Source organism: Macrobrachium rosenbergii, chromosome 4 (genome assembly GCF_040412425.1).
Source record: "Macrobrachium rosenbergii isolate ZJJX-2024 chromosome 4, ASM4041242v1, whole genome shotgun sequence".
Taxonomy (NCBI): Eukaryota; Metazoa; Arthropoda; class Malacostraca; order Decapoda; family Palaemonidae; genus Macrobrachium; species Macrobrachium rosenbergii.
This window is the reverse complement of record NC_089744.1, coordinates 76,205,977-76,219,055: the sequence shown is the minus strand read 5'-3', so window position 1 is coordinate 76,219,055 and position 13,079 is coordinate 76,205,977. Positions and strand designations below refer to the sequence as shown.

General features: G+C 40.0%; 1 long non-coding RNA gene across 1 annotated transcript in view; it reads right to left on the bottom strand.

Moving 5' to 3' along the window:
* The window catches only part of LOC136835827 (uncharacterized), a 29,979-nt gene extending 20,579 nt beyond the window's left edge, over positions 1-9,400 (bottom strand). The window contains exons 1-2 of the long non-coding RNA XR_010852261.1: positions 9,281-9,400; positions 4,147-4,238 (exon numbers count right to left, since the gene is read on the bottom strand). This is a non-coding gene — a long non-coding RNA (uncharacterized lncRNA). The remainder of the gene's footprint in view (positions 1-4,146; positions 4,239-9,280) is intronic.
* Positions 9,401-13,079: the final 3,679 nt, after the last annotated feature.

Here is a 13,079-nt window from a genome sequence, read left to right as displayed (position 1 = left end):
CTATCTGTTGAAGGACCGATTGGACTCTCTCTCTAGAGTTGTGAAAACCTCAGAGGAAGAGAAGGAATCCTCTTACTAAATATGTTAAGAATTCCATAGAATTCCCTCGCTCTTACTAGCTCCTCTAGAGAGGAGGCCAGGATCAAACAATCGTCTAGATACCTCAAGACTCTGTATCCTCGACGATGCATAATTGCCGACACCGGAGATATGAGTTAGAAGAAACCATGTTCGTCATACTGGCTACGTCATCATCCTTGAACAAGAATTAGCTTAAGCTAATGGTGTTCTAGGCAATCCCTCTTATGAACGTCCGGATACTGAGGGGGAAGATGACTAAGATAGAAATTTCGACTTTCCTGCTCCAAACGTCGTAGACAAAGCCAAAGCTTTCGCCTGGTGAGCCAGACCCCTCGAGATAAATTTATTACGCTGCCAACAGCCACGGATCGAAGGGACATAGCCAAATCACTCTACTAGAACCCGCGTACAAATGCCCATCCAGAAAAGTCTTAGAGCCCCAGTCTGATTGCAACACACATACTCCAAGCACCTGCTTCCCTGAAAGTCCCTACAGTGAGACTGACGCGGAGACAAACAGGATTATCAACCGATTCGTTGAAGGGCAGCCTGACACCTGCTGAGATTACCTCGAACTGTAAATCGTCCTACTCGGAGAAGAAGAGTGCTGTCTATTACGAAGCAACTACCGATGCTAAGCGAGCGTCCGCCTCCTCAAAGCCTGGCTAACCCGATCCGAACCAAACCAGCCAACACGAAGAAAAGAGGCAAAGAGCTGAAGCTAGGTGTCAAAAAAAAAAAAAAAAAAAATCGGGAGGTCCGGAGCTCTTGTTGAGGGTACAAAGAAGTAACATACTCAAGCCTGTGTCCATAACTGTTACTGCTGACAAGAGGACATATTAATTCCTTCAGAATCTCCTGTACCTACGGATAAGAATCCTGTTCTGCAATGTCCGAACGGTCTAAGACCGACAAAGGAGGAGGCACTGAATGAAGCCCCGGACAACGATGAAGAGTCCGCAAGCGGACCAATGCAACCAGAATGCTGCGCACCCGCACCTAATCGGGTACCCAGAGCTGAATCCGCAGAGTTGGACCCGCCCGGAAGAGATGGCTGAACCGATAAAAACCCGGAGCCAATTCCCCATTATTACCAAGGGGAAGATGAGTAAGAGTAGCCAAACCCACATTGTTAAATCTTGGGGAAGGATGCGCAAACGAAACCGCTTGCGGAGGGACGGAAGAAGATGAAGGAGGGAGAATGAGAGGTAGAAGCTACCCTGAGTTACCGCCGCAGAAAATGCAGGCGATGGAAGCCGTGGACCATGAAGAAGGTGCCACGCCCTGCCAAAACCATGGGCCTGGCTTGGAACTGGAATCGACAGAAAACCCTGTGATGTACCTGATACTATCGGAACAGCCGCATGAAGCGGAAGCAAGTGGTTGCGCATACCCGAAGGGATGGAACATGAGACCCGTGAAGCCAAAATCTGCCGAAACTGGGTTTTCGCCTGTCTGAAAGTTCCTCCTACCGGAGAAGACTGTACTGAGGAAGGAAAATGGGAGGCATAGGTGTAGACGCGTAAAAAGAAGAGGATTACAAGGAGGAGGAAGAAACTCAAAATCAAAGGAAACGGAGATCACGGCTGCAGGAAAGACCAGGGCAGAAGAAGAAAAGGCCGAAGAGGACACTGAAGAGGTAACAGAGAATGTGGGAGCAGGAGATGAAGCGACAGATAACCCAGAAGAAAACTCAGAACAAAAAGGAAAGAAGGTACACCGAATCTGGCCCCCCTCAATAATCCTGGAAACATATCCGACATGAATTCTGGACACTACTGTGACACATACTCTCTAATTTTAGACAAAACATTCGAGAAAAAAAATATAACCTCTCGCCATGGGTCTATACCCGTCGAAAAACCCCGCCATCCGTCTTATACCCCCCACATCCAATTGCAGGTCCCTCAAATTACTTTAGAAATGAAAGGACACCATAATCCGCCTTACTAGATGGAGAGTACAAAATACAGGGAGAAACTACAGTAGGAGATTTAGAAAACAGTAGGAAGTGATTTAGAAGCGAAAGCAGAAGGATTCTGCCCCACCGTAACTGAAACCTTGACTTGAGACTGAGCCAGATCGAAAAGAAGAGATGAAGGAGAAACTCTTGTCAGAGCACAAAAACCACTCGAACCCGAAACCGGAACCCGTTCAGGAGAACGACACTGCACCGATTGGCACCTTCTCACTCACTGCAAGCCAAACCTATCTCCTTTATCACACCTAGATCTTGATCCTAACAGTATCAACATTAGAATTTATCAATGCTACAGGGTGGGGTGGAAGTCCTTCACTGCCTGCTCCGCGATGAGGGGGCCAGCAGACCCTACCCACTGGGAGGCTTGAGGTTCTGCCATTACCCTCAGGCAGGGCTGGTTTTGGAACAGGCAGGAGAGCTGAAAAGGAAGAAGAGTTAGACATCCTTATACTACTACTATCACTAACTGAGAAATGCTGAGGACTAGCTATTGAATTTTCCTTACTAATTGCAATCCTATCCTCTATCTGTTCGACTACCTTTGAACTCGCTAAATCCATCAACTGATCTGTAGCAGAAGTCTGAGAAACTTGAGGCAACGAGAATCTGACCGACATCTGCCGCCCTTACTAGCCTAAGACTTGCGATGACGAATGTAATCATCTCTCTCTTGTTCCTTCCAATGGGAACATTTCATCATGATAGTCTGGACATCACATTTTAAACTCCTACATACCTGATGGAATGTCTATCGTGTCTCAAGGTACTCATCCGTCTTTGCAGGAAGAAGAAGCGATGAGTGCCAGCGTCACCCGTTGTAGGCAGTCGAGGCCGACGTCGAAGCCGAAGTAGTAGAAGGTGAAAAGTCCGTGATGCACAATCGAGACCGGGAACCAGCAAGTCCAAATCCAAAAGACGTTCCACGTTGAAGATATCCAGAAAATCCAGGAGAAAAACCGTTAAATACAATCCAGGTCTTCACCACAAGTCCAAAATACAAAGAGAAGTTGGACAACAGGATTAAAACCTCGCACTGCAGAAGGAAACAACCTTCCAGCAGCGTGAACAAAAAGCAATTGACGAAAATGGGGCGTGTCGGCCCACACCTGTGTCAGCGTTGCCAACCGTTTGTTATGGTAGCTCAAGTGACAAGATTTTACCTGCAGCGTTGGTAATGCTGGCTGTTAAAATTCCCACTATAGTGGATGGGTAACTGAGAGTTGTTCGGGCTAGTGGGATTAAGGGCTAATTCAGGTGTTCAGGGAGTGTATTGTAATAAGAGGCTTCAATGATGTAAATAACAGGGAAATCTAGCAAATGTGATGCGTCGATGCTTACACTTACATGTGCATTCAAGATAAAGAAGCAATTGCCTATCTTGTTGTTTATGATTATACTGGCATTATGCCAACATGGGATCTTGCAAATAGAGCTACCCCTATCATAATTATGCAGTCCGCTTCATGTTATCTTTATAAATACACAGTATTCATTATATACTGTAATTGCACATACCACATATTACTGTACTTTTGGTTGTTGTGTGTATGATGACCGAGTTACTTATGTACATACTGTTTTGGTAGGCTAGGCTACTGTGATGGAGTTCTGGACAGATTTTTTGTTAGCTGAAACATCACGTTTTTTGGCTGCTATACCTTGAATACACACGTAATACCTTTAAAATACTGAGGTCTATAGAATGTTACTAATAAAGGTTTACTTTCCTAAGGATAAAATAATTCTATTAAGGTGATCTAAAGTAACTTTCACACAGTCTAAGATTACTCAGTTTTCAAAAATTCCCCTTAGACTGAAACTTTCCAATAAGAATTAAACTGCTAGAATGGCATTCAATAATATGGTACATAAAACCCCTGTATACCTTCTGTTAAACAATCTTTCTCCAACAGCCTAATAATGCTGAAATTTGTCAGGTGATGGGCATTATTCAATCTCCAAAAGTTAGTCACTAACAACACCTTGAACCATTCTGAATTTGTGTGTGGCCACTAAATTCAGCAACAAAAATGCAGACAAAGGCAAGAATGTACTAAAGACACTAAAAAGGAATCCAGACTTGCCTTAGGGATCCTGATCTATGTCACCATCTGTCATCCAAGCGCTCCACATCACCCGCTGCAGAAAGATCTTCTGCCACCACACTGGGAGTCACCTGAAATTAAAACAAAGAAACATCTAGTTCATTTAAAATGAGACAAATTTGAGTAACCTATAACCAAGGAACAAAAAGGAGGTTCAGATTCAGCTAGTTTTTTTAATGTAAAACTATCTTCCATGCAAGCAATGACGTATAAATACCAACTATAGTAAGTAAGACTAAAATAAAATTAGACATTTCGTAAATTATACAAAGACTCCTTCCCAACACTATGAATGAAAACCACTCTAGCTCCAGCTGGCAATTCAACCACATGCTGATAGTAATATGCTAGGCCTATGTACCTATCACTAAAAAAACAGTAGTGCCACAAGTGACCCCCACCCCCTTAGTTCACAGCCTTAATAGATGTACAGTATAGCTGACAAGAAGGACAATGATTATTGCGTATGCTCCTTCCATATAGTTTAATACTTGTATAAAACAGCACAGTACAGTACTACTGTGGGTTCCTACTCCAGCAAATATATAAATGTTGATGCTAAACTGTAGACTAAATTTATTTCCCAGTGTATAAATTTACTGTTTCTTTAAAAAGTGACAACCTACATGGATATGTACATACCCTACAATGAATGAAATGTACATCAGACAACTATTAGGCGACCTGTCTGCCACACAAAAGGTTTAATTAATTTTCTCTGCTTACATAACACTGCAACATGCAATGACTATGATCCCCAGTATTCACCGATCAAAGAAGGACCCTAATTCTAAGAGCACTCATATAAATCATTTAAAAACCGAATTACTCTGTATAGCCTCTGAGTGGGCACCTACATTCACGGCAATGTCTGGCCAGCCCTGAGAGAGTTCAGAGCTCAGTTATCTGGTCAAACAATCTTTTACAACTACAGCCATGGCTAACTGACAATTCTCCTATTAATCTTGATTCACTTTTCCGTAAGTTAATTCTTGGGCAGAGATTACTGTAAAAAAGTGATCAAAATGGGGTCATTGAAACCGATTCATCCCACAGTGCAGCACAGTAGGACAATGCATAAATACGCCATACTTGGACTTTACACTTTTCAAGACAATACAGTATCTGCCTTTTGTTATCCTATCTCAGATTTCAGCTCCATCCCACTGGTTGGTATAAACCCTTATGACACTCACCAGAAACTCGCCTGAACTATCAAAACACACCAAACAACTCCTGCAAACCCTTTTACTCAGCAAACAAGTGTGAATGAGGAGCCAAGCAGGTTTGCAAATACTGAAGTGAAACAAACAAGGCACCACGGCCAACAATTTGCCAGGTTACCCTACCCACATACAATTCATGAAGGAGGTTTCTTAGAGTGGAATGGAAAATTAAATTTAGGCCAAAGGCCAATCGCTGGGACCTAAGTGGTCTTTCAGTAATGAAAGGGAAATTGAGAGCAAAAAAGGTTCTAAGAGTGTTACGGGAGAAAGACCTCACAGTTGCACTATGAAAAAATTTTTAGGAGAGGGTAGATAATAAGATGGAAGAATGAGAATATGAAGGCAGGTACAGACAAGGGGCCTTAGGAATGCTGCGAGGAACCTCAAGTTATGCCTACAGTGCAACTTGATAGGTGCACTGGCAGCACTACCACCCTACGAGGTTTCTTATCATGCACATACCAATGAAGACAGCCACTCCATTCACTGAAGATGATGAACTCTATAAACACTAAAACCCATCATCCTCCCCTTCCATGGAAAATTATCTGAACCTCGAAAACAGCTGCCAGTTTAACACCACCCCTCATGCATCGAACTGCACCCATACATCCAGGATATAAGCCTGTCCCCTTGGCTCCTAAATTATCCTTACAAACTATTCCACCTACTGTAATCCACTTTCGCAGACAATTTGCATGCTACCTATGGCCTTGAAGCAGTACCTACCCAACTGGTCATGATTTGGCCACTGGAGAGGTCTCCAATCCACACCATTCTGCAATGAAGTCAGGCAAGGCAGAGACTAATCAACCTTGGTATTTGATTACATAATTGCTTTTAATGACACGCCACTTGATCATGAGCTCTGTTTCTCCCCTTATTTACAGTGGTTTCACTGTCTGATCTGTCTTTGGCACCTGTGTATTCAATAAACAGCACCATGGCTCCCAGGGGCTTCAAGGGTTTGATAGGGTAATAATATACTTGTATTACCCAATATCAATTACTTATAGCAAAAGTATTTTACAAGCTTTTCTCTTCCGTTTCAAACACAATAACAGTGTAGCAACACCAAAAAACCTAGTTCTTTCTTAGCAATGCAGCAAGTAGCCTATATTCAAGCAAAGAATTTCCAACACAAAACTGTGATGGTCAGAGTACTGTACAATGGTTCAGGTCAATGTCTGAGATATCTGGGTATGCATATATATATATGGCTACCAACTTGCATCACACAGCTAGAATAATAATGGCACTAAAGAAGACTACCATCTGCCAAAAAGTGCCACAGTTACTTCGGCAAATTGTGCAGGTCGTAAAGTAAGCATTATATACCTCCATAGACTACAGTTAACTCCAAACAAAATAGGATGTACAAAAATTTAACAATACAATTTCTATAATCAACTGTTACTCAACTGCATTTGCACAGACCATGACTTAATGAAAATATTAAAAAGCGCATGAAATCTGGTAGTGTGGCATATCTTTACAAAATCTTTAATACATGGGCTTAGGTTAGGTAGTAATTTCAATTTCTAATTTGGCTAGCCTGATTTAAGAGTAGCAGTATTTATACATATTTTAAAGGGAAAAAATGTATATTTAAAGAAAGCCCATGGGTAAACCTATTTCCACAGCTCGACAACTGGCATGTGACTGCATCGAGATGTTGCACAGTTGGTAGGCCTATAGCCTAGCCCTGTCAATAGAGTTATATAGTCAAAAGATGAGGATAAAACTGAAATGTGAAAACCACAGTCTTTTTTTAAATAAACCACAACAACAGCTAAATATTGAGTTTTAACCTCAAGGACAGTATATATTGTATAATTATGCAGGTAGCCAAAATCTGTTGTTATATCTGAGGGTAAAACTATAGAACAGCTCCGCAAGGACTATTACCTTGGGAATTGATTTTTCTTGTACTTTTAACATTGCTGATGAAGGAGGTGGCATTGTTTATTGTAGGTCAACTGTTATTAACCTCATACCTCTATCCAACATGGTTGGGGACCCTTTAGGAACACGGGGTTTTGGGTTGGGGGGGAAATTGCTGGGAGAAAGACCAGACTGTCATGTTGTTGTTAGAGAATGGTTCTGTGCATGCGCAAGTCAGTAGGGAACCTTATGTTCAAGAAGAATTGGCTAAGGAAACCTATTATATATAAAAGGAACTATACTAACCTAAAGTACCCTAACCTAACCTAACATAGCAGACCCCCAGTAAAGGAAAATTCCCTTTTTACCAAAAGCTCCCTAATATCAGGCATGCAAGATAGCATTCCAGGATGGCCAGCATACAAAAGTATACCAGTTTAAAGGTTAATTACAAGTTAAATACAGTCGACCGCCAAAAAATAATGGCAAATTCTTGATAAGCAACCAAAATACTACAGAAAAATCCAGGTAGATCTAAGAAGTAGCTCCGCAGCGGCGATTTCCTTCTAACTTGACTTTTTCTACAGTTTTTTGGTTGCTAATTATGCATTTACCTTCAATTTTTGCCTCACGAATGTAATTAACCTGTGACTATCCCGTGAAGTCCATCCAACAAGGGGTCTCCATACGCAATCTTCACAAGATAGAGCGTGGGTATATACGTCTGTTTGGAATGGTTCATATCCTGTCCAGCAAGTGCAACAAATTGTTAACGTATGGGTATCGGCGCCCGCCCCCCACCCGGGCAAGTACTAAACATGGCGAAGGGACATTCTAATTGGCCGACAACAAACAAACGCACCGCCAGTATCAGAAGCCCTAAAAGTGTAGAAAAAACCAGTTTCCAAAGTAAAAACAGCGCGGAGCTAATATATACTTGGAATTACCAAAGTCCATTTCCAAGATAATACCCGATGCAGAGCTGTTCTCTAGTTCTACCTATTTGAAAACTAAAATTTAAAGTAAGCAGTTCAGAAGCCTAATTTACATAGATCTGGGTAATTCTAAGCTGGCTGTCCGCGGTGAGCTAGACTGTGGCAATTGGCGTTTTTCTATGTTATTTTACTTGCTTTACAAGAATTTAAAGTAATATTTTGTCGGCCGTTTGTAACTAAACTGTAATTGACCTTTGAAGACTGCACGACTTGAATTACCTAATAAAGGGTAGGTCTAAGCCGGCATTCCGCAGCAAGCCCCCTCCCCCCCCTTCATGGCTAATACGGCAAAATTGTAACCAGTAAACACCCCTAGGGTACGTTATGTTGGTATTTTTAGGGGTGTTTACTGGTTACAATTTTGCCATATTAGCTATGGAGGGGTGGGGGGGGGGGCTTACCACGGAATGCCGGCTTAGACCTACCCCACGTTAGGCAATTCAAGTCGCGTAGTCTTCAAAGTTCAATGACAGTTTAGTTAGAGCCGGCCGACAAAATATTACTTTAAATTCTTGTAAAGCAAGTAAAATAACATAGGAAAACGTCCATTGCCATAATCTAGCCGGCTTAGAATTACCTAGATCTGTTTTCATATCTATTGGGAAATCATAAAATAATTTTACTTCGCTTGCAAACATACCTATAAGAAACCAATTTCAATGCTGTAGAATGAGCAGGTCTAGGCCTATATCTCCCATAACCGACTGAAGTATAAATAATAACCTTCTCATGCTCTGAAATCATCCAATGTCCCTAATTATTAATACCATTAAGGTACATTAATTCATGTCAGTAATTCAATAATGTCCTGTTTATAATATCGCTTAAGCTCAAATAACATCCATATCACGAAATAAGAGCCGGTTCTGTAAACAGGCTTCCAAAGTCCCACCATCTTCCCTCACGAAAAGCAACTCATTTCGATAAATACGTCGCAACCAGGCTGGCTTTATCAATTGCGAATCAACATCCTTAATCATTCAGTTACTTGTGTTAACTATATCTTACCTAAAATGCGTCATTTTCACGGATCAACACAATATACATTCGTTGAACGTCCCAGGAAGTGCGACATCTTTAAAGGTGGTTTGTCATCAGTGGTACCAACACATCTTTGCTAGATTAAGCTAGTCGTTCCATGTCTGATGAAAAATATATGCTTAAAAAATAGTTTTATGCCAAATATGGTGTGATTTTATGCTAGAATTATGCTAACATGCTATCACTATTTCATACATTTCTCTAATAATTTTTAATTAAAACAACGACGTAACAGAAATGTCAAAGATTTGTATTAGGTGAAATGATACAAATGTGACAAATTGACAAGGTTTTGAATTGATTATTGGATATATATTTGATGATCTCTCCGTTAGAAAATTACTTGAAAAATGTGTGCATATCACTTCAAACACAATTAACATTTTGATATCTCTACAAAAAAATTAAAATTAAAGAAGAAAAGCAAATCATTTACCATTTAACATTCCTTCGGTGGGTTCAAAGTCGTGTTCTATTTAGGATGAGGAAGTCATCAGACCTCCAAAGCACAAAATTAATGTATCAAGATCTATTCACTATAGCTGAGCATGAAACTCGAGGAATTTTCTGCATTTTATTTAAAATTTTGTGAAAATATGCTAAAATTATGCTAAAACCCTGAGTATGCTAGAATTTATGCTACGCTCCAAATCTTAGGTCAAATTATGCTAAAAGCATAAAATTATGCTATATTTGGTAACACTGTTTGTCAAATAACACAAAAGAAGTGCCAGTTAGCTATTTTAAGCTTTTGATTAAATGCGTGCGCAGACGTGTAGGCCCGCACTCGTCTGTTTAACGAATATACATTTCTTATAGATATGAAAGTTTTAATGTGATATATTATTATGGCCTTGCACATGAATGATTTGAAATAGACAGCACAGCTTATATAATCCTTTCTTAAATGGCTGTTGGAAACAGCAAATGGGGTTCGGTAATGGTTCAGAATTTCAACCAAGCTCCAAGATTTCAATGGATACAAGTTAACCCGTTCGAAGGGGCCTTTAGGTGTTATTATTCCTCTCTTGATAATGTTGGTGGTCGCCTTTTCCTCTTCCTCAAATCTATTATTGTCTTCGGTTCGATGATAAATGATGATTTTTTCCTTATTGTCGTCAACTAGTTTCCAGGTTTCGTTGGGGTAGAACTGTTCGCTTCTTCTTATTGTTACTTCGATGATCAGTTTATCTTGAAATCCATTATGTGTCTTGGGTGTTTATGGGGGTTCAAACGAAGTTTTCTTTCAAACTGTGAAAAATGCAGTCTATTGGCCAGCAATTGATCAACGTGTATGGAAAATAGCCATAGTTGGACATTTGATTGCATTCCAGCCGTATTACAGTGGGGGCAAAAAAAGGCTTGAATACTCAGCCTTGAGTGTTTTTTGAGGTCAAACGGACTTTTCTTTCAAAATGTGAAAAATGCAGTCTATTGGCAAGCAATTGATCAACATGCATGGAAAACAGCCATAGTTGGGCTTTTGACTGCATTTCGGTTATATTACATGGGGGCAAAAAGGACTGCATATACTCGAACAGTAGCCTTGGGTGTTTTTTGGGGGTCAAATAGACAGACTTTTCTTTCCAACTGTGATAATACACTGCATTTTTCACAGTGTGAAAGAAAAGTCCGTTTGACCCCCTCAAAATCACCCAAGGGCTTCTTTTTTTGCCACCTGTAATTTGGCTGGAATGCAATTAAATGTCCAATGCACATGGCTATCGCCTTACAATTCGGACCTGTTTGCCACTCTGCAATATGGCAGGAATGCAATCAAATGTCCAACACGGCCATTTTCCATGCATGGTGATCAATTGCTTGCCAATAGACTGCATTTTTCACAGTTTGAAAGATAAGTCCGTTTGACCACCAAAAAACACCCAAAGCCTTACTATTCGGGCCCTTTTTGCTCCCCGGCAAAATGGCCGGATTAGAATAAAATGTCCAAACATAGGCATTTTCCATGCATAAGGATCGATTGCTTACCAATAGACAGAGTTTTTCGTGGCACAGGCGTTGTTATGTGGAAGCATATCTGACTGCATTATAAGAATTAGACTAATTTAAATTATAATAGATAATACTTGAATTCGGAAAATCCATTTACTTAGTCATTCGAGAAAACGCCACCTATAGTTTACGAATAATGTGAAGGAGGGAACCACCTCCACAGAAAGATACACTCTCCCTCTACACAATAGCGATTGTTGTACAACGATGCCTTTCTTGTCTGAAGAAGAAAAAAATAATTTCTTCAATGAAAACATCGATGGAAATGTAATGAAAAAAGAGAAATGTAGAATAGAATATATAGAATTTAGGCCAAAGGCCAAACACTGGGACCTATGAGGTCATTTAGTGCTGAAACGGAAATGTGAGGGTAGAAAGGTGTAACAGGTGGAAAACCTCACAGCTGCTGCACTATGAAACAATATTATTGTTAAGAGAAGGTGGAAAGTAAGTTGGAAGAAAGAGAATATGAACGGCGGTATAATAAAAGGAATGAAAGAGGTTGCAGCTAGGGGCCGAAGGGACGCTGCAAAGACCCATAAGTAATGCCTAGAGTGCACCGCATGAGGTGTACTGACGGCACTACCCCTTATTAAGAGGAATATATATAAGAGAAGGGATTAGAAAGTTTCAAGGAATGATATACATTAAAAATGGATAAGCCATTTGACAAGAAAATAATTCGGATGAAAAATAGCCTACTGTTCTTTAAAACACATAGTTATTAGTTTAATAATGCCGCTCTTTCATTTATAATAATTCTGTGACAAAAAATAAGAATAATAATATCCACACACATTCACTCTCACTAATGATGTGAGAGTATTTTTCCCTTTTTTATTCCTATATTTGGCGATTAAATCATTATTGGAGAATATTTCTGTTGAAATTCATTTACACTTACCATATGTACACAATGAAAAAGAAAACAAGAAAATCTGAAAAAAGAAAACGGGAATCTCTAAAAAACGCCAAACAGCAACGTTAAACAGCAGCGCAAAAACTGGAGGAACGTGAGTCCGTGACACAGTTACTTCATTTTAGGCGGGAAATTTGCTGTCCTCTTATTGGCTGTCGATGACATCATCAGCTTCGCCTGCTGCCTGCTTCTGAAATTGTTGCTGTATGGCGCTGTACTTGTAACTATAAACGGTCATTTATTTGAAAATATCTCGTCTTTGCATATTAAACCACTGTCACAGCGTCTTAAATTCTATATTAAATAGTTTCAATTAGACTTGAAATAAAGATATGTTCTTGAAGTGCTAATTATTCAGTATTGTTCTACTTGGAAGAATAGCCAGTTTTTGTTTTGTTGAAGTGTGTTTGCTTAACCAAGGAGTCTAGAGTTATAAGCAGAGAACCAAAGAAATTGTTTTTAGCAACTGAAACAATAAAATCTAATTTCTTTATTTAATGCCTTCTTATCTTATTATTTAACTTTTCAAACAAACATTGTGAGAGATGAACGGTAATAAATGCTGCAAAACTGACATTTCTGTAAGAATTCATTCCACCTGAATGGCTACAATGGATGGAGGTAGCGTCTGCATTAGGAACGAAAAAGACTAGTTGGTTACCTTTTAAGTTTAGAAATATAAAGAATACTACGTATGGAGGCCAAGAGCATATATATAATTACCATCTGGTGATTCTTTACCTTTAATAGCTGCAAGAATAGACACCCCTATAATGGCTGTTTTTAGAGACCTAAATATGCTATTAATTATATAGTGACACCTGGCAACTATTT